At 40.3% G+C, this 20,238-nt stretch overlaps 2 long non-coding RNA genes across 2 annotated transcripts; both read left to right on the forward strand.

Moving 5' to 3' along the window:
- Positions 1-3,280: 3,280 nt before the first annotated feature.
- On the forward strand, positions 3,281-6,819 carry LOC308472755. Its single transcript, XR_013983711.1, has 2 exons — positions 3,281-3,341; positions 4,567-6,819. It is a non-coding gene; the product is annotated as an uncharacterized lncRNA (long non-coding RNA).
- A 4,971-nt stretch (positions 6,820-11,790) lies between these two features.
- Positions 11,791-15,453, forward strand: LOC308473345. The gene is made up of 2 exons (XR_013984057.1): positions 11,791-11,854; positions 13,699-15,453. It is a non-coding gene; the product is annotated as an uncharacterized lncRNA (long non-coding RNA).
- Positions 15,454-20,238: the final 4,785 nt, after the last annotated feature.

Here is a 20,238-nt window from a genome sequence, read left to right on the forward strand (position 1 = left end):
TATGATTTCTTGTTCTACTAATTCTCCCCTCCTTCCTTCCTTCCTTCCTTTGGTAATTGCTTTAAGGTTTAACTGTACACATTCTCAAACAATTAATCACCCAGATGCATGGATCATGTTAATCACTTACAAGCAAGACGAAAAAGCGGGATGTTAGAAACAAGAAACTACAGGTTTCATAAGGAAGAGCAGGCATTAATAAGTGGAAAGTCTGCTGATTGCATATGGCAGAATTCCCTCTAACATTTAGAACCAGCAAGAATTTCTAGGACAAAAGAATGCTTGGTTTGTCACTGGGCAGAATGTTACAAGCAGATGGTACTCACATAACAAAGATGACTATGAACTGGCATTAATAGGTGCTTTCTGGGAGAAAGTATGGGATATGAATGTTAAAGCTAAATATATTTACAAGATTCCAGCTTCTTGCCTGTAGTTAGTTCAAAAACGTCTTCTCCAACCCATCTTCCAAAAGTGCAGCTTTCAAAAACGAAATTTTATGCCTGACCAAAAACAAAGGGCAGAGGAGGGAAAGTGGAAAGTGCTGAATAAAATGTAGGTTTTTGTAAGGGCCTCCAAAGTGTAGTCCATAAGGAACACACGAAGGTACATGGATCCTTTTGTCCATTATTCTGATTTGTAAAAAAACAAAAAACAAAACAGAAATAGCAATAAGATGGACACTGTAAGGGCAGGACTACTTAATTTATTTACTTGAATAAGCTTTTATTAAAACTTTTTTGTAATACAATACAATAAAATGAACTAATCTAGATAAAAACCAAAATGAAGAAAGAGAGAAAAGAAAATGCACCCAGAGGCTTTCCTTCCATCCCTTTACCACCTTCATGTTAATCCAAAACAGAGGCCAGCAATGGAAGAGAAAAGAAAATAGAAATAAGGAACAAGATAAAAAGAAGGAATGTAAGTAACAGGGGGAAAGAAAGAAAGAAAGAAAGAAAGAAAGAAAGAAAGAAAGAAAGGTAAACAGGACTTCTGGTTTTCCACCTGTCATTTACATAAAAGAAATCATCCAAAACATTCATTCTAATAGGACATCTGAGTGTTCTATTTTCAACTGAGCAATTTCAGACCCAAACGTTTCAAGTTCACTTCTTTTCCTTTCCACACAAAAAAACCCAAAAGCAGTTCTCTAATTACTATTATCAACAATGGGGGACACCTGTCTTACTAGCAGTACATGTGAAAAGGATCTAGGGGTCTTGGTGGACCACAAGCTAAACATGAGTCAAAAGTGTGATGCAGCAGCAAAAAACCAAGATAATGCTATTCTAGGCTGTACCAGCAGAAGTATAGTGTCCAGATCACAGGGAAGGAGTAATACTGCTCTGTTATGCCTTGGTGAGACCACACTTGGCGTATTGTGTCCAGTTCTGGGCACCACAATTTAAGAAGGATCATAGAATCACAGAATTGCAGAGTTGGAAGGTAACCCTGAGGGTCATCTAGTCCAATCCCCTGCAATTCAGGAATCTCAACTAAAGCACCCAACCACTGCTTTAAAAATTCCAAGGAAGGAGAGTCCACAACCTCCTGAGGGAGATTGTTTCACTGTTGAACAGCTCTTGCTGTCAGAATGTTTTTCCATATGTTTTGTCGGAATCTCCTTTCTTGTAACTTGAAGCCATTGGTTCGAGTCCTACCCTCTAGAGCAGGAGAAAACAAGCTTGTTCCCTCTTCCATGTGACAGCCCTTAAGATTTTTGAAGATGGCCATCATATCTCTTCTCAATCTCCTCTTTTCTAGGCTAAACGTACCCATCTCATTCAAACATACCCAACTCCTTCCATACCCTTGATCATCTTGGTTGCCCTTCTTTGGTTGACCACTCTGAACATGTTTGAGCTTGTCAACATCCTTCTCAGGAGTGATGTATGGAAGTGAGAGCTGGACCATAAAGAAGGCTGATTGCCAAAGAATTGATGCTTTTGAATTATGGTGCTGGAGAGTCCCATGGACTGCAAGAAGATCAAAGCTATCTATTCTAAAGGAAATCAGCCCTGAGTGCTCACTGGAAGGACAGATCCTGAAGCTGAGGCTCCAATACTTTGGCCACCTTATGAGAAGAGAAGACTCCCTGGAAAAGACTCTGATGCTGGGAAAGATTGGGGGCACAAGGAGAAATGAGTGACAGAGGACAAGATGGTTGGACAGTATTCTCAAAGCCACTAACATGAATTTGACCAGACTGCGGGAGGCAGTGGAAGACAGGAGTGCCTGGCGTGCTCTGGTCCATGGGGTCACGAAGGGTCGGACATGACTAAAGGACTAAACAAAAACAAATTGTATTGTATTGATATAGCCTAGAATAGCATTGGCCTTTTCTGTTGTTGAGTCATGCTAAGCTTGTGGTCCACCAAGACCCCGAGATCCTTTTCACATCTACTGCTAGCAAGCCAGATGTCCCCCATCTTATATTTGTGCACCTGGTTCTTCCTGCCTAAGTGCAGAACCTTACATTGGTCCCTAGTGAAATTCATTTTTTTAGCTTGGATTTTTTACTTCTCCAATCTGATAACGGTCGTTTTGAATTCTGATTCCGTCTCCCACAGCATTAGCTGCCCTTACCAGTAAGCTGATGACACACAACTCTAATTCTCCACAACACCTGAACCAGGAGGAGCTGTGAAGGCTCTGAATTTGTGTCTCAATGCAACAGACGACTACATGAGAGTGGGTAAACTGTACTTGAATACTGGGAAGATGGAGGCTATTTGGATGACTCCCTTATTCGGGAGATAGGCAAGTTCTCTGTTTGGGATAAGGTTGCACTCCTTCTGAAGTGTGTAGCTTGCAGGTACTCTTGGATATGTCTTTGTCGTTAGAAGTCATAGTGCCCTCTGTGGCTGGGATTGCCTGCTACCAGCAGGCGCCTTCTGTTTTTGAAAGCTGCACCACCTTGGGTGGGTGGATGGGGGACATCCGTCTGTTTGAAATATAGATAGAAAGCTGGTTGTGGGTGTGAGGGTAGAATTTGAACCGAACCCAATTAATGAGAGCTGATAATTTAAATAAAGTTGAAAGAGGATGGTTTCTGTGATCTGGTACATTGGTGGGAGATAGAGGCTATCAAAGAAGTGAGATGTGTCAAGGAACAACAAGGCAAGGAACAACCCGCAGGAGTGGAATGTTCCTGAAATTATTAAAGTTGGATTCAGTTAAAAGAAAAATGGAGGGGTGTGTGTAGGACGAAATAGTACAATTAAATGCACGTAGCATATAAAAAGGAAACCCAGGAGAAGCTTTCAGAATCTTATTTGATAAAGCTGAAAACACCTGTTGTGACCATCAGAGACATCTTTTCCTTTCTTTTTGGGATTGTGAGTATGCTATCTCAGGTTGGAAGCGAATATCCTTTCCCTCGAAGCGGGAAATAGAATCAGCAGAATGCTCCTTTCAGAAGTGCTTTTGTTCAGTTAGAACACAGAACAGGGAAAAGGGATTCAGCGTATGCTGGAGGGAATAATACTTCTCCTGAAGACACAGGTTCACGGTCTGGGCACGCTCCTGGCTGCAGTCCTGAACATGGCTGTCTAGGTTTCTGCAGTGGATAGGAGTGGATTTGCAGTTAAGGCTAGTGCACCAATTCCGCCTGTTCCTTGAGGTGAATGAGTTGCCCAAAGTGACACATGCCTTCGCTACATCCCGTTTGAATTATTGTAATGTGCTGTATGTGGGAATGCCTTAGGAAGGTGCTCAGAAACTTCAACTGGTTCAAAGACCTGCAGCCAGACCGTTGACAGGGGCTGGTTATGGGGAGCACGGCACTTCATTGCTAGAACAGCTTCACCGACTAGCAATCTGTTTCCAGGCAAAAGGAGACTTGCTGTTTCAAACGTTATGGCTTAGCACCTTGTATAAGTTCGTGGAGGGTAATATCTGTGTAACAATGTGAGTTCGATTTCACTAGGCTCGGTAGATTCTTTTGATGTAACTTTGGCTTTGAGGCAACTACGAGTCCCAAGTCCCAGGTGCAGAGGAGAATTTGTCATAAAAGATTTAGTGATAGCAATGGTCAGGGATGGATTTAGAAAAAGATTAGACTTATTCATGGTGAATAAGTCAATAAATGATTAGAGGTGGCCCAAGGCATCGTACTGACCGAGACAAGCTAAACAGTGCCCCTCTCAAATATGTTACCTGAGGCAGTTGCTTTATTTTATCTAATACAGTGGTACCTCGGATGCTTACAGATGCTTCAGGTTACATACGCTTCAGGTTACAGACTCTGCTAACCCAGAAATAGTACCTCGGGTTAAGAACTTTGCTTCAGGATGAGAACAGAAATCGCAAAGCAGCAGCCGGAGGCCCCATTAGCTGAAGTGCTACCTCAGGTTAAGAACAGTTTCAGGTTAAGAATGGACCTCCAGAACGAATTAAGTTCTTAACCCGAGGTACCACTGTAGTAGCTCCAACAATGGCCATGATGGCTGCATATGCCCTCCAGTGACAGAAAAACACCTTATTTATTCTGCTGCTCTTAGTTGTCATTTCTGTTCTGCTCTACATTCACTGTTGTATTTTTATCCATGCTATTTTTGTCAGGTGCCCTCGTAGGGTGAATACTGAAATCCTTGCCTCATAAGGAATTGCTACATCCACTCAGCCAGCACCGTTAGGCACAAAGCTACAAGCGAGAGTTAAAGGGAAGAGTAAAGCCTGAAGAGAAGACGATGAATGTTCTTCTTTGCACTGCCACTGCTGCCATGCTTTTCATCATGGCTGAGGCTCAGACTGCTAGCATGCCTTTTGAGAAAGAGTTAGGTGCCACTCCCGAAGCCTTGCCTTTGGCTATCTGGCTAATAAGAAAGACTACCAAGTTGTATAAAACGCTGTGTAAACTGCGAGGCACATGTGATACCGATTGGAGTCATCTGCCTCAGGAACATTTGCTTATCCCAGAGATCCATAACGACAGTAAATGCTACCCCTCTACATTTGAAAAGGAAGGATGCCTGGAATTCCTTGCAGAGGGACTTTTTTCATTTAGGATATTTTTGGAATACCTGCAGGAAACTTTATTTCCCAAGAAACCAGAGCTAACTCAGTACTTGTGGCCAGCAACAGAGTTTCTGGCCAATACCTTGAAGTCACAGCTGAAGAATCCTGATTGCATGCAACCTATACCTGATGCAATTGACGATGATCTTGTTCATAAGATAGCAATGTATACTGGTTGGACACCTGCAATTCTCAGGCACACCATACTTAGAAGGTACCTGAAGTTTATGGATACAGCTGCAAGTGCAATTCAGTCCATAAAAACATCATAGATAACAGTAAATCATGTGCATCAACTGGCATTTAGAAGAGGACAACCATTTGGACAAAAAAAATGACCCCGAGTTTACCAGGAAAAAAATGTTTGAGAAGCTGCACTGCAGCCCACAGCTGACCACATCCTAATCTCCCCAGTGGGCCAAGATTGAGAGGTGGAAAGGATTACAGGTGATGCTAGCTATAACAGTCAATCAGATCACCAGTTAGAACCCATTTAAAGTCTCTGCAGCCATGAAACACACCTAAAAGTGGATAATTTGTGGAGAAAACCTTGAAGATGCCTAGAATACTTGCTCAACTGAAGAGAAAGCAGCAGGTGTTTTAAAGAAAGAAAGAAAAATAGAGGCTTGCAGAGAGAACTGGCAAAACCACTTTTCCTAATGGAAGCACTTGACTAACGTTAAGTTAGCTTCAGAACCAAACAAAATATAGAAATATTGTTATACTTGAGCTACAAATGGCAACTGCATGTTTATTTATTCTATGTCCCATTAAGTCATCAGAACCCCCAAGCAGGTTACATAAAACATCCATTGTGTACCAATAAAAGGAGAAATTAAAAAGAAGTTTTCAAAATGTTAAAACTAGCAGTTTCGAAAACAAGAAAGCACAGCATATTGTTCTACCTGGAACAAGTGATATTTAGCCAAGAGACGAAACAGCAGTCATTCATTTATTATGGTAGGTCCTATGGCCTGCCCATGCTGATTTCTAAATTCAGAGAAACAACCAACAAATAACTTCCTTCCTTTTTACAGTCTCAAGAGACAGGACTGATCCATTTTGTGATTGAAATCACTCTTGAAAAACTGGTATATATACTGCCTAGTTTCAAAAATCAGAGAAAAACTTATAAAAAATAGCAAATTATCAATGCACAACATGAAGATTATAAAGAATTGCTTCTCCACAGAACCATGTCTCAAGATTTATGATGATTATGAATAACTTTTGTAGGTAAAAGAATAAGAGGGAGAGAAAAATACAAATAATGGAGGCATATAATTTGGATAAGAAAATAGGCTTACAGGTGGAAAAGTCAAAATTAGAAACAGAACTGCTAGAACCCAAAACTAAGAATCTGTCAAGAATGTATAACTTGCTGTTGAAATGGAATACTCAGGATGAAACGGTGAAATCTGCTATGATTAAATGGGCACAAGATGTTGGACATAATATTATGTTTGCTGACTGGGAACAGTTATGGACCACAGGTATGTAATGCCTTAAGAGAGAATATTATGAAAATGATATACAGGTGGTACATGACCCCAGTCAAGCTTGCAAAAATCTATCACTTGCCCGATAATAAATGTTGGAAATGTAAAGAAACTGAAGGTACATTCTTTCACCTTTGGTGGATGTGCCCAAAGATCAAGGCTTTCTGGGAAATGATATATAATGAATTGAAAAAGGTATTTAAATATACCTTCCTGAAGAAACCAGAGGCCTTTCTTTGGGGCATTGTCGGCCAATTGGTGCCAAAGAAGGATAGAACCTTTTTTATGTATGCTACAACAGCAGCAAGAATACTCATTGCAAAGTATTGGAAGACACAAGATCTACCCACTCTGGAAGAATGGCAGATGAAGGTGATCAACTACATGGAACTGGCGGAAATGACTGGCAGAATCCGAGACCAGAGAGAAGAGTCGGTGAAAGAAGATTGGAAGAAATTTAAAGACTATTTACAGAAATATTGTAAAATTAAGGAATCTTAGAAGGATGTTGGATAGAAACTAAGAGGTTTTTAGCTGTAATGCTTTAAGAGATATGAAAAAAGGTTTGCAACTGGGTAATTTTAATGGTAAGGATTTGCTGAACTAACAAATTGAACTGGAATACAAAAAAGGGAGGTATGAGGAGGTCCGGGGAAATAAGTATAGGGAAGATAGGTTATGGAAAATTAATGTCCTTTTAACTGTTTTATTTGGTATGTTTCTTTTTATTTTTTATTTTTTTTGGTTATATTTTAAAAAACACACTTTATTCTTCTTTTTTCTGTACTCTGTATTTTTTGAAACTTTAATAAATCTCATTTAAAAAAAATAAAAAAAATAAGAGGGAGAGAAAAATAAGGTTAATTTGGATGAAGAGTGTCACAGGTATAGGCTTGTATGATAAGATTGTTATAAGGTCTCCTAGGATATTATTGTGAAGGGCAGGAATGGAATGCTATTGGTAATAAAAACAAACATTGAAATTAATTTCTTTAAAATCAATATGATTTCTTGTTCTACTAATTCTCCCTTCCTTCCTTCCTTCCTTCCTTCCTTCCGTCCGTCCTTCCTTTGGTAATTGCTTTAAGGTTTAACTGTACACATTCTCAAACAATTAATCACCCAGATACATGGATCATGTTAATGACTTACAAGCAAGACAAAAAAGCGGGATGTTAGAAACAAGAAACTACAGGTTTCATAAGGAAGAGCAGGCATTAATAAGTGGAAAGTCTGCTGATTGCATATGGCAGAATTCCCTCTAACATTTAGAACCAGCAAGAATTTCTAGGACAAAAGAATGCCTGTTTTGTCACTGGGCAGAATGTTACAAGCAGATGGTACTCACATAACAAAGATGACTATGAATTGGCATCAATAGGTGCTTTCTGGGAGAAAGTATGGGATATAAATGTTAAAGCTAAGTATATTTACAAGATTCCAGCTTCTTGCCTGTAGTTAGTTCAAAAACGTCATCTCCAACCCATCTTCCAAAAGTGCAGCTTTCAAAAACGAAATTTTATGCCTGACCAAAAACAAAGGGCAGAGGAGGGAAAGTGGAAAGCGCTGAATAAAATGTAGGTTTTTGTAAGGGCCTCCAAAGTGTAGTCCATAAGGAACACACGAAGGTACATGGATCCTTTTGTCCATTATTCTGATTTGTAAAAAAACAAAAAACAAAACAGAAATAGCAATAAGATGGACACTGTAAGGGCAGGACTACTTAATTTATTTACTTGAATAAGCTTTTATTAAAACTTTTTTGTAATACAATACAATAAAATGAACTAATCTAGATAAAAACCAAAACGAAGAAAGAGAGAAAAGAAAATGCACCCAGGGGCTTTCCTTCCATCCCTTTACCACCTTCATGTTAATCCAAAACAGAGGCCAGCAATGGAAGAGAAAAGAAAATAGAAATAAGGAACAAGATAAAAAGAAGGAATGTAAGTAGCATGGGGGAAGAAAGAAAGAAAGAAAGAAAGAAAGAAAGAAAGAAAGGTAAACAGGACTTCTGGTTTTCCACCTTTCATTTACATAAAAGAAATCATCCAAAACATTCATTCTAATAGGACATCTGAGTGTTCTATTTTCAACTGAGCAATTTCAGACCCAAACGTTTCAAGTTCACTTCTTTTCCTTTCCACACAAAAAAACCCAAAAGCAGTTCTCTAATTACTATTATCAACAATGGGGGACACCTGTCTTACTAGCAGTACATGTGAAAAGGATCTAGGGGTCTTGGTGGACCACAAGCTAAACATGAGTCAAAAGTGTGATGCAGCAGCAAAAAACCAAGATAATGCTATTCTAGGCTGTACCAGCAGAAGTATAGTGTCCAGATCACAGGGAAGGAGTAATACTGCTCTGTTATGCCTTAGTGAGACCACACTTGGCGTATTGTGTCCAGTTCTGGGCACCACAATTTAAGAAGGATCATAGAATCACAGAATTGCAGAGTTGGAAGGTAACCCTGAGGGTCATCTAGTCCAACCCCCTGCAATTCAGGAATCTCAACTAAAGCACCCAACCACTGCTTTAAAAATTCCAAGGAAGGAGAGTCCACAACCTCCTGAGGGAGATTGTTTCAATGTTGAACAGCTCTTACTGTCAGAATGTTTTTCCATATTTTTAGTCGGAATCTCCTTTTTTGTAACTTGAAGCCATTGGTTCGAGTCCTACCCTCTGGAGCAGGAGAAAACAAGCTTGTTCCCTCTTCCATGTGACAGCCCTTAAGATTTTTGAAGATGGCTATCATATCTCTTCTCAATCTCCTCTTTTCTAGGCTAAACCTACCCAACTCATTCAAACACACCCAACTCCTTCCATACCCTTGATCATCTTGGTTGCCCTCCCTTGGTTGACCACTCTGAACATGTTCGAGTTTGTCAACATCCTTCTCAGGAGTGATGTATGGAAGTGAGAGCTGGACCATAAAGAAGGCTGATTGCCAAAGAATTGATGCTTTTGAATTATGGTGCTGGAGAGTCCCTTGGACTGCAAGAAGATCAAAGCTATTCATTCTTAAGGAAATCAGCCCTGAGTGCTCACAGATCCTGAAGCTGAGGCTCCAGTACTTTGGCCACCTCCTGAGAAGAGAAGACTCCCTGGAAAAGACCCTGATGTTGGGAAAGATGGAGGGCACAAGGAGAAGGGGACAACAGAGGACAAGATGGTTGGACAGTGTTCTCGAAGCCACTAACATGAGTTTGACCAAACTGCGGGAGGCAGTGGAAGACAGGAGTGCCAGATGGTACACAGGGCAGGCATGTATTCTTCCCTGCAATTCCTGAAGGAATGGTGGCAGGTCATAATATTTGCTCCCATTTGTCCATCTCATCAAGTGTTTCCCTTTCGAGCTGCTCTTACTGAGTGAGTGCCTCCCTTATTCGGGAGATAGGCAAGTTCCTTGTTTGGGATAGGGTTGCTCTCCTTCTGAAGTGTGTAGCTTACAGGTACTCTTGGATATGTCTTTGTCATTAGAGGCCATAGTGCCCTCTGTGGCTGGGAGTGCCTGCTACCAGCTCCATCTCATACACCAGCTGTTCCTGGACAAATCTAGCCTGACCACTGTTGTCTATGCACTGGTAGTCTTGAGGCTGCATTACTGCAATGAGCTCAGTGTGGAGCTGCCCTCAGGCCTAATTCAGAAGCTCCAGCTTGTGCAGAATGTGGAGGCCACATCGCAGATGGGAGCATCTGCCCAAGAACATGTGATACCCCTGTTAAAACATCTGCACTGGCTGCCAATGTGAATCAGGTTCAAGGTCCTTGTTTTAATCTACAAAGTCCTGAATGATGTTGGTCCAGAGTACTTCAAGGACTGCCTGAAAGCTTATAAAATGGTTTGGTCCCTGAGACTGTCATCAGCAGTGTCAGGAGTCATTCCCCAAGTTGGTGATGGGTATTTGGCAGCAATAGGAGAATGAGCCTTTTGCATCATCAACCCAGTACTGTGGGAACCTCTGTCAACAGAGATTCAGCAGGCGCCTTCTATTTCGACTGAAAACATTTGTTTTCTGTCAGATTCAGGTATGAAATTTAGAATACATCTTCCCAACACAATAGGCTCATTTCTGATTTAAGCATTTTCTCATGGTTTTATTGTATGATGTTACCTATAATTGTTGTAAACAGCCCTGATGTTCTTTAAAAATATATGAACAGTGGTATATACATATGTTCATAAATATACAAATAAACTTTCATCTGCGGAGTCAGAGCAAACACTTTCCTGCTAGGCCTGAGCCATCACAACCTAGGAGAGACATTTAATGCCATAAGATCTTAAGTGGAGCAGGCAAAGGGGTGTGTGTGTGTGTATGTGTGTAATTTGAAACTTTTAAAAAACTTAAAACCAATGTCGGGGGGGGGGGAATAAATAATAACACTCCAGAAAACATACCTCCCCTCCTATAAAAACATCACATTTAAAACACTTAGAACAAACAGACATTAAAATCATGATTGTGATGAGCAGACTGAAAATGACTGTAGCTTTGTAATATATTCCATTTCTCGGGTAATTTACTTCACACACATCCTCACCAATTTGCCTTCAGGGAAATGACTATCATGGCAGCAAATTGTGGAACTATCAAACGCATCACCAAGGGCCGCCATTTTGTGATTGTCTATGCCACCTGCAGCAACGGTAAACACTCAGGCATCCTACAGTGGTCATTTTGCGACTATTTCTGTTTTTAACCTATCTGTTAAGCACACAAAGATCAACGTCCTGTCTTAAGTTCATTCTGGCCTATATCTTGGAGGCAAGTACAGATCATAGCTATGTGCCTTATCACCTACCCTAATTCTGAATCTTCGATCCATGCTTCCCACTGCCCCTGGTATGTCTTCTGTTCTTGGTCAGACATAAGCTTCCATTTTTGAAAGCTGCACCACCCTGGGTGGGTGGGTGGGGGACATCAGTCTGTTCCAAATATAGATAGAAAGCTGGTTTTGGGTGTGAGGGTAGAATTTAAACCAAACCTAAATAATGAGAGCTGATAATTTACGGTAAATAAAGTTGAAAGAGGATGGTATCTACGATCTGGTACATTGGTGGGAGATAGAGGCTATCAAAGAAGTGAGGTGTGTCAAGGAACAACAAGGCAAGGAACAACCCACAGGAGTGGAATGTTCCTGAAATTATTAAAGCTGGATTCAGTTAAAAGAAGAATGGAGGGGTGTGTGTAGGATGAAATACTACAGTTAAATGCACAAAGTAGCATATAAAAAGGAAACTCCACAGAGGGTTGAAACTCCTCTTTGTGAAGGTGAAGACACCTATTATGACCACCTGAAACGTCTTTGTCTTCCACTTGGGGATTGTGAGTATGCTCTCTCAGGTTGTATTAGTTGCAAGGAAAGAATTGTTTCCCTTGCAGGGGAAAAGGACTTCTACACAAGCCTCTTCTTTTTCTCTTTCTTGCTAGAGCCTTTTAGAGAGGAGGAGGAAGAGATGGGTATCATACCGAATCCTTTGTTGCTGGTTGTCCCAGTGCTTTGCGTGAACTGAATTCAACTTCATTGGTCTTGCAGTGTTAATATTATGTGCTTTGCTGCACACTATGTGCACTCGTAAGATACAATGGGTCAGAAATGAATAGGGAGAGGTTTTTCTCCCATTGCACAACACAAGGATCATCCAATGAAGCTAAATTTTGGAACTTAAAGCACAAGAACAGCTAAAAGGGAGCAGTAGCGGAACCTAGGCCCTCAAATTTCAGTGCCCTGTGCAATGCTAAAATTTGGTCATCCCCCCCCACCTCTCACACTCTGTTCTACATCATGATTGGAGCCCCCCCCCCCTCAGGGGACGCTGGCACCCAGTGGGGCTGAATTGGTTGTGTTACTTTAAAACCGCCTCTGAAGGCAGGGGTATTCCACAAACTGTATATTTTAACTAGAATCAGACACACAAAACTGTTCTGATACGAGGAATGACTTTCTGAGCTTAGTGTGAAATATGCCTAGTTACTAACAGTTTTACCAAGTCTTACCAAACAAGAACTTAGTAGAAAAATCAGTGGCATAGCAATTAGCTAAACCTAAGCACAATTGTGGCCCACCAGGGACTTCTGAGCAAAAAGCTTCAAGATAATATTGGTTGTTTACCTTTTATACCTATGAAAGATATAGCCAATAATAATACTTACTAATAAATAAATTGTGGTGCCCAGAACTGGACGTTGTATTTCAGGTTTGGTCTGACCAAGACATAAGGGAGTACTACTATTACTTCCCTTGATCTGGACACTATATTTCTGTAGATGCAGCCGAGAAAAGCTGCTGCATCACACAGTTGACCCATGTTAAGCTTATGGTATGCTAAGACCCCTAGATCCTTTTCACATTTACTGCTAGTAAGCCAGGTGTCCCCCATCTTTTATTTGAGCAGCTGGTTCTTCCTGCCTAATTACAGAACCTTACATTTGTCCCTACTGAAAGTCATGTTGTTAGTGTGGGCCCAGTTCTCCGATCTGTTACGGTCATATGAAATCTCAATTTTGCCTTTTGCGGCATTAGGTACACCTCTTGGTTTGGTGTCATCAACAAATTTGATTCTCGTCCCCTAAATTCCTTCATCCAAATCACAACAATGCACAACAATGGGCCCAGGATAGAACCCTGCAGCACCCCACTTGTCACTTTTTTCCAGGATGATGAGGAACCATTAATGAGCACTGTTTGGGTTTGATCAGCTAGCTACAAATCTACCTAACAGTTATCTCATCTAGCTCACATCTACCAACTTCTCTACAGGAATATCACAGGGGACTTTGTCTTGCTCTGTATACATTCTGGGGCATTGAGCTTCAGGAACTGTAGGTAGTAATTCTTTCGCTTCCACAGTTGCATTGGACTCTTATCTGGCATGAACTTTATTGGTGTTTTGATAATCAGGCAATGTCCTTTTTTATTGTCCCTAATATATATAATATATATATTAAAAATATATATAAAAATATATTGTGTGTATATATATATATATATATATATACACACACACACTATATATATATATATATATATATATATATATATATATATATACACACACACTATATATATAGTATATATTAAAAATATATACTCTAGCAACTGCTATAGTTGCTGTTTTTATCCTGCTCTTTACTCACGGTTACATTTTTATCAATGTGATTTATATCAGGTGTCCTTGAAGAGTGCATACTGAAATCATTGCCTCATAAGGAATTGCCACATCCAGCCAATCAAGATCTCAGTCTACAAAGTTGAGAGAGAGAGAGAGAGAGAGAGAGAGAGAGACAGAAAGAGAAGCCTGAAGGGAAGACAATGAGTGTTCTACTTAGAGGCAGTATTTGCACTATTCTCATGCTCTTGGCTAGGGCAGAGCCAGGACCTGCTTATGCGGAAGTATTAAGCAGTGATCCACGAATCTTGAACCTGGCTATTTGGCTCAAATTAAAAACCATGAAGGTGTTTAACGATATGTGTAAGGGACTAGGCACATGCGACATGTACTGGGAACATATACGTTCGAAAGAGTTCATCCTTCCAGAAGCCGACGCGGTAAAAGTATGCTTCCCACGTAGATTTGATAAGGAAACATGTTTAAGAAAACTTGCAAGTGGACTTTTGGTGTTTAGAGTATACTTGGAATATCTACAAGAAACTTTATATCCCGATAAGCCACAGCTAACTAATTATCTATGGCCATCAACAAGTCGCCTGGTAGCTGCCTTCAAGTCAATGATGAATGAACCTGAAACTGCCCCCTCTATGGATGAAGAGGCTAGGCAAAATATTGCTAATGTCCTAGTGAAACAAAATGGTTGGATGAAGGTAATTATTAGGCACATTATATTTAGAAAGTATATATCATTTATGGATCTAACGGCAAGGGCGATTCTCGTCATAAGATCACGAGCAACTTCTTAGAAACGGAATGACCCAGAGTTTTTAGACACAGTTAATAATGTGCATCAACTGCCACTTACGAGAAAATTACCATGTGGATAAAGAAAACGGCTCAGAGTTTAGCAAGATAAATGATTAAGAATCTACACTGTAACCCACAGGTGGGCCTGCTCCCCAGATCCTAATCTGCCCCCACCTGATGGAGCAACCTTGACAGGTAGCCACAATGCACACCTGTCCATCACCGGGTGTCATAATGATGTCACGTGATGAACACTTGTCAAAATCAAAGGAGATCACCATCAGAGCAGACTCTGAATATGTATTTTCAGGTCCAATCTGCTGATTGTGTCTAAGAGTAGAACTTCAGTGAGGCTCACTTTAATCAACAATCAGCCCGTTAGAGGTAGACCTTCTGAAATGGAGGCAAAACACTCTTAACAGTGAAGAATTTATGGAGGCAAACACAACTACTTCTAAAATTGGAACGTCCCCCCTTCTGCAGAGAAAACAGTATGCCTTTACAGCACTTCCCATAATGCTTTGAATCCAAACGATTGCCTTCAGCAAGAAAAATAATAAGAAAGATGCTCCTTTAAAAACTGGTGCAGTTTTTCTTTGTAGATAAAACATGCACAGCTCCCGGTGCAGAGTATCCCAAGCACTGGACAATGAGCTGACTGGTTGCTTGCAAAGCTCTTCACTGAACACTTCTGGGATTCCCACAACATCTGAAATGTTGCAGGCTGGCCATCCCTGTCTTAGCAGCACATATTCTTCTTCTTCAGCATTTGGTCTATGATGATTTATCAAATATTTTTGAAGTTAGAGCAGATTTTCAATGTTCAGCCTTCTGGAATTGTCTTACTTGCCTTCCCAGTGCAAAGGTTAACTTTTTTTGAAAGTTAAAGGATGGAGAGGCACTTTTTAAAAAAAATATTTTTTATTGAATGATTTTATGTTACAAAAAACAATACAGCCATACTACCACTAAATATAATTAAGAAATAAAAATTACATACATCAATATTTAGTTTGTTATTTGTTATTTACCATCTTATTTCCTCCCAAACATTGCATACAACAACACACATATGTGCAGACACCCACACACCCGCACACAAAATGATAATAATGAAAGTAAATATGTCCCCCCCTTTATCTTCCAAAATCTTTTCTTCAACTTTGACTTCCTGTCGACTCCCTTTGCATATATTTTATCTTACATTTGAATGTAAACAAAACAATAAACCTTTCTATATAATTTTTCTAATACATTCTGAAAACATAATAAATCCTTAATTGTTATCCACCTCTTTTTAGTTCCTTTATCACTCGAATGCTAGCACAGAGTCAAAACTATTATTGTATTTTTGAACATATCTTCTATAACCATCCCATTTTTCCGCAAATTTTTGCTTTGAGTTTCCTCTGAGTTTACTAGTCAATTGAGCCGTCTCCACCAATTCCTGTAATTTGATTTGCCAATCTGTTATTTTTGGAGCCTCGTGATCTTTCCATCCCTTGGCCACAAGTATACGAGCCGCTGCGGTTGCATACAAGAATACCTCTCTTAGATTTTTTTGGGATCTCTTTATCTATAATACTTAATAGAAATGCCTCCAGTTTTTTAGTAAAAGTTATCCCCATCATCTTTTTTAATTCATCATATATTTCCCCCCAAAAAATCTTAATATTTTACACACCACATGTGGATCATGCCACCGTTATTTCCTCCACATCTCCAACAAGCATTCGCCAATTTTTTATACATTCTTGATAATCTGGAAGGAGTGAGGTACCACCTATCAGCCATTTTCATCATGTTCTCTCTTATATTATAGCTGGCTGTAAATTTCAAATTTACCTGATGCAGAGGCACTTTCACTTTTTCTTTCATTATACTTGCCCGGCCATCTATGTCCCTCACTATTATCCCTTGCACATTTTGTGACCTTACAGGAGTAGAATTTAGATGATCTTTGACTGTGGCTGTTAGCTTCAGGAAACTTGAAATATAGACATATTACTGTAACCAAGCTCTATACTACAACTCCATATTCATTCGTTTCTTAATATAACAGGTTTTACGTACCATCCAGTTATCAGAACCTCTAAGCAACTTATATAAAATATACAGTAATAAATTAAAAAGAGATGTTAAAATCAGGGTTTCAAAAATATAAATGCAATCAGCTTCGAAAACAAGTATGTATCACAAATGGTCTCACCTATGAAAAAAAGAAGTGGATCATTCATTTATTCTGGTAAGAACATTCCCAACGTAAATTTAGAATAACAACCAATGTCTTGCTATTTCCCTTCCTCCATAAAACATAAAAGACAGTGCTGATCCATCTCCTGTTTGACATCACTCTTGTAAAAATGGTACCTGTACTGATTAAATCCAAAAATCAACAATATTTCTCTTTCATATTGCTATTAATGCACTACATCCAGATAGCAAGTTTTTGCTTCTGAACAGGAAAATGTTGCCATGTTCATTGTGATTAATTTTCCTTCTTGAGTGTTTGAGACAAAGAGAGATGTACGATAAATTTGGATAAATCAGCATCCAAGGCACAAATTCTTATTATACAATTGTTCTAACCTGTCCTGGGACCTTTTGGGGAAGGCCATGTAAGAAAAATATATATAAATGAATATACAACTGCAATAAAATCAATGTCCTTCAAATCAAGATAATTCCTATTTTTTTATACGTCCACTGAGGTCCAAGTGTACTGTGCCCTAAACTATTGTTTATCCAGATGGATGCTTTATTTTGGTCACTTATATGACCAAATATTCTGATTTATATTCTGTATCCAGGGCAGCTGTCTCCCAGCTCCATCTGGTACGCTGGCTGAGACCCTACCTGCCTGCACACAGGAATGAGGAATGGGGAGAATTGAGGAGGTCCTCACCCCAGTTCCCACCACCCTCACTTAAAATGGTGGAGGCAGTTGGATAATGGCCTGGGAATAGGACCTACCATCAGGGCAGTTGATTGGTTAGATCAGGAACCAGACCATATAGGGGGTTTTTTTAAGGTAAACCCAGAAAAAACCTAGAATCCAGCACATTTTTCCACTACCAGTGAGACACATTGCCACCATCTGTCAGCAGCTAAGTGGCCATATTTTGAGGAGTCAGACAGTCTCCACAGGCAGACCCAAATGTGAAATAGTCCAATGGTTTAATCTGGAGGTCACCAAAAGTTGTGTTACTCTGACTAATCCATACTTAACCTTCATGAAGATTATTTCTCATCCCAGATTTTAGGTTCACCAGAAGAGGGGTTGTTGGCATCCATATGTCTTGAGAGACCATGGAGTGCACCTCTGGGGGTGAAGTCAAACCTTTGGAGAATCACAGCACCTGCTGTGGCTGCAGAGACTGATAATTCATAATGGACACTTCCTGTGTTTTTGCTGACCTCCCTGGGGCACAAGCCTGGTGGAATGTATGGAGGTTCTGGGCTGCCCAGACGACAAGATTCCCCTCTTGGTCTCACTATTGTGCTCCAAAAGAAAGCAGAGCAATATGTTTGGCACCAGCTTGGCTGCAGGAGTTGCTGCAAGGAGGCGTACAAGGCAGAATCTAACCATCCTAGGGACTCCACTCTGGATTTGTGTAGGACAGGCATGGCCAAACTTGGCCCTCCAGATGTTTTGGGACTACACCTCCCATCAACCCTAGCTAACAGGACCAGTGGTCAGGGATGATGGGAATTGTAGTCCCAAAACATCTGTAGGGTTTACATCTTAGCCTTCATAAATGCAAGGGTGCTTTCCATGGGAATCTTCAAAAAGAATCTGTCCATCAACTTGTGATAGTGAATTCCATATTTTGACTATGCATGTAAAGTATCCCTTCCTTTTGGCTATCTCGAATCTTCCAAAATTCAGCTTCATTGGGTGATCTGGGGCTCCTGGGTTCTGCAAGAGGGAAAGCAACTTCTGTCTATCCACCTTCTCCCCCCCTTGCATGGCGTGAGTCCATAAACTGTAATCATTTCCAGGTTGTAATCTGCTTTTTTATTTTCTCTCTCTTTAAAATATAAAGTAGCAGTATAGAAATGAAATTATTATTAATAATAACAATAACAACAACAGCTGTAGACAGTTATTTCATTATAAGTTTCTGAATTATTTCTGCATCTGTTTCTCATCTTGGGAAAGGAAGCTTAGATGTGGAAGAACATCTAAGAGAGCCAGTGTGGTGTAGTGGTTAAGAGCGGTAGTCTCGTAATCTGGGGAACTGGGTTTGCGTCTCCGCTCTCCACATGCAGCCCCACTCACCTCACAGAGTGTTTGTTGTGGGAGAGGAAGGGAAAGGAGAATGTTAGCTGCTTTGAGACTCCTTCGGGTAGTGATAAAACGGGATATCAAATCCAAACTCTTCTTCTTCTTCTTAAACCAATTGTGCCTGTACACTTCTTTCAAAGTTTTTAAAAATGGAATGTGATTTATTAAGAGATTTTAACAAATGCCAGATGGACTACTTGTCCCAAGTAGTGCAAAGTACTTGATTTTTTCAAGGTTGTTACTTAACATGATTGTCTGTAAATACATATTCTGATCAGAATCTATCAAAACTTAAAGTTTCACGAGTGCCCATAGAATTATAGATGTTCAGTTGATGGCTCAAATCTCAACATGTCATTTTGTAAACATGCCACACTGAAATGGATGCGGCATTAACAGGGTCACCATTGTTTTCGGCTCTGAGGTAGATTTCAAATTCTACAAAAAAAAATCACAGTGGAAAATAAGAATAAGAATAATTTTATTATTTATTCCCTGCCCCTCTGGCTGGGTGGCTTCTAACACATTTAAAAACATAGGTAGAGGTAAAGGTTAAAGGGACCCCTGACCATTTGGTCCAGTCGTGACCGACTCTGGGGTTGCGGTGCTCATCTCGCTTTAAAGGCCAAGGGAGCTGGTGTACAGCTTCTAGGTCATGTGGCCAGCATGACTAAGCTGCTTCTGGTGGACCAGAGCAGTGCACGGAAATGCTGTTTACCTTCCCGCCGGAGCGGTACCTATTTATCTACTTGCACTTTGGCGTGCTTTTGAACTGCTAGGTTGGCAGGAGCAGGGACCTAGCAATGGGAGCTCACCCAGTCACGGGGATTCAAAACGCTGACCTTCTGATTGGCAAGTCCTAGGCTCTGTGGTTTAACCCACAGTGCCACCCACGTCCCTTGTTGTTGTTGTTGTTGTTTAGTCGTTTAGTCATGTCCGACTCTTCGTGAACCCATGAACCAGAGCACGCCAGGCACTCCTGTCTTCCACTGCCTCCCGCAGTTTGGTCGAACTCATGCTGGTAGCTTCGAGAACACTATCCAACCATCTCATCCTCTGTCATCCCCTTCTCCTTGTGCCCTCAGTCTTTCCCAACATCAGGGTCTTTTCCAGGGAGTCTTCTCTTCTCATGAGGTGGCCAAAGTCTTGGAGCCTCAGCTTCAGGATCTGTCCTTCCAGTGAGCACTCAGGGCTGATTTCCTTAAGAATGGATAGGTTTAATTTTCTTGCAGTCCATGGGACTCTCAAGGGTCTCCTCCAGCACCATAATTCAAAAGCATCAATTCTTTGGCGATCAGCTTTCTTTATGGTCCAGCTTTCACTTCCATACATCTTTTTTTTTATATGATATTTATTAAGGTTTCCAAAAAAAAGTTACATATATAAGAAAAAGAAAAATAGAAAAAATACAAAATACAAAATACAGAAAAAATAAAAGAGACTTAAAAAACAAATCAATCTTTCCATGCCTTACATTTCATTTACTTGTTTCCCTGACCTCC

The sequence above is a fragment of the Podarcis pityusensis genome (genome assembly GCF_964106645.2).
Source record: "Podarcis pityusensis genome assembly, chromosome: 3".
Taxonomy (NCBI): domain Eukaryota; kingdom Metazoa; phylum Chordata; class Lepidosauria; order Squamata; family Lacertidae; genus Podarcis; species Podarcis pityusensis.